Source organism: Megascapheus bottae, chromosome 1, assembly GCF_031878675.1.
Source record: "Megascapheus bottae isolate mThoBot1 chromosome 1, mThoBot2.hap1, whole genome shotgun sequence".
NCBI lineage: Eukaryota > Metazoa > Chordata > Mammalia > Rodentia > Geomyidae > Megascapheus > Megascapheus bottae.
The window spans coordinates 65,054,374-65,056,993 of NC_143509.1; positions in this window are offsets into that span (position 1 = coordinate 65,054,374).

Consider the following 2,620-nt stretch of genomic DNA (forward strand, 5'->3'; position numbering starts at 1 on the left):
AAGTTCAGATAATTCAATTGGTAAGCGTTAGATAGGTATCTAGCTTCAAGATTCTCTAGTAATTGGTATGATACCCATATCAGTATATTTGGTTTAGTTTAGTATTTATAGCCCATCCTTTGTGGTCTAATAAGCTTAATTCTGTTGCTAAAAATGAACTTCATTTTACAATTATTTTGGACAATTATGAACTGTAATATTCTTTCATGCCAAACTTTGTACTTGTCCCCTGGATCAAACTAAGATCTGGCTCTTGGTAATGTGCTGGAGGTAGTGAAAAGTGACTGTCATAGACTTTGAGGTTATGAGATGGGGTCTTAACACAAGTCTGAGGAACTTGAAGTCAGGCTTTGCCAAGATTTCTTCTCTCTCCTGGGTCTAACCAGATAGTTCCTACTACAAAGCTCAGAGTCCCTATTACCGAATGTTCTAACAGTCATTATGAGAATCGTGATCGTATGACTTGGATATAATCAAATTTTAATTTTACAATTCATAGAACTGGGTTTTGCTGTCAGGCCCATCTTAGAGGGTTCATTTGCTGTGATCTGAGCTGCGAGTGTCATTTTCATAGGCTCTCGGGGCACTGAGATACGTCATTGCCACTATGAAGGTTACCTGCTTCTCATGGGCTCACCTGCCATGAGCTTTTCATAATCCACAGCCCCTTAATGAAACAGATCACTGCTAGGACCAAGCTTAGGATGTGGCAAAACCAGCTACAGAATCTCATACCAAGGGCTCATTCCCTGGGACCACTTCGGTTCTAAATCTGAGTAAAAGCCCTTTATTTAGAAAAAACAGAATAAATACTATGCATTTCACTAGAGATAATTTTAAGATAGGGAATTGGTTAGATAGATGTTTAAGAGCTGAAATGTAAAACTACAATACTGAGGCAGCACAGAGATAACTGAGAGCAGGTATAGAGCCTGGTGCTAGAGAAGCAGGACACAGAATTTAGTTCACTTTACAGAATTTAAACTTGAAGAAGGGATCTGCAGAATTGGGGGTTCAGATCTCTGAGAATACCATCAGGGTACTGCTAGTACTTCTTAGGGTAGTTTTGGGAATGTTTAAGAGCCAGTAACTTGAACTAACTGCCATTATTCCTCCGGGCTGAAGACCTTTGCTAGGCAACACTGGAGGACTAAGTGGGCCCTCTAGTGGCACATATTGGTATGATAGACACTTAGCAAAGTACAGTCCCAGTCCTAGCATCACAGCACAGTTAAAAGCATGAGATTGAAGTTAACAGGTCACAGAATCAAAAAGTTTGTGTGTCTGAATAATACATTTTGGCACACACACATGCTTACATACATATACAGGCAAACACATTGTTATGGTTTGAATGCACCCTCTCTCCCCCAGCTCCCCTGACCATGTAACTATGTTGTTTCCAAGTCAGAAAGTTTGTGATAATTTGCTAATATATAGACCCACACAAGGCATAATAGTAATACATGAAAGGGGTCTCTATAAAGTTTTGGTATGAGGATGATAGCCCAGGAGCTGAGAAATGGTCCAGTTAGAAGTAGTATCTGCAAAGGTACAGAGCTTGGACAATGTTTCAATAAGAAGACTACTTCACATCTACTAAGAGTAAATATTTGTTTGTAAGCTGGGCACTGTACAACCTAGGTGGCAGTAATTATTATCATCTTCATTTTTATCCATAGGGTTATGGGTAAGTTAAATCAATTTCCTAAGAAAACAATTAATAGTAGTCTTTAAAACCCACTAACTTCCCATCTCCACATTGTGGCAGGGCAGGGAGCCTTAACTATAAGCACAGGGCTGATCAGTGTGGCTGAGGACAAATGAACTATCAGAAAGAAATCAACGTGATCATCGAGGTTTTTGCAATATCATTTTACTTAGGATTCTGATAGCTGGAGGTGGTGAATCAGGTCAAGTGACCTCTAGCTTTCTTTGATGGGTCTTGGCTTTTGAAAGTATGAACAAACCTTTGATTACTCTAAGTAAATCTTCCATGTTCCTTACAAGCGCCACATCTTGCACTATCTTTTTTTTTTTTGGCCCCTTTCTCTTTCTGGCCCCGCTCGCTCCGGCCCCGCTCGCTCCGGCCCTGCTCGCTCCGGCCCGGCTAGGCTCCCTTTCTAGCTCAGGCCCCGCTCGCTCCGGCCCCGCTTGCACTATCCTTTTTAATCTTATTTTTTTCCCATTACCCCCAATATTTGAGGCAGAATTGAGGGTTGGGCCTGTTTATCTGTAAAATGTCTCGATGTAGTTCCAAACTGGGTTGTGTCTCAGAATACCAGCAGGAGAAATTTAAACAAAATAGTGCTGCGTCCCATCCCTAGTGCTTCCAAGTGAGCAGATAACCCTCCCACCATACAAAATTCTCTCTAGAGACTTGGACAGACCCCAGGATTTGGGAAACCGAGAGCTGAACCACAGCGCGGGCCTTTGCAGACGTTCACCCCACGCTGGTCCAGCCCCGAAGGCCGCAGGCTCACCCTCGCCCCGCCCATTCCGGGCAGCCTCCCCGCCTCCAATTGGTCTCACCCAGCCCCGCTCCTTATCTCCCCTACCCGTGAGCGCCACTTGGTCTCGCCAGGCCCCGCCCCTTCCGTGTCCCTCACTTCCTACCGCT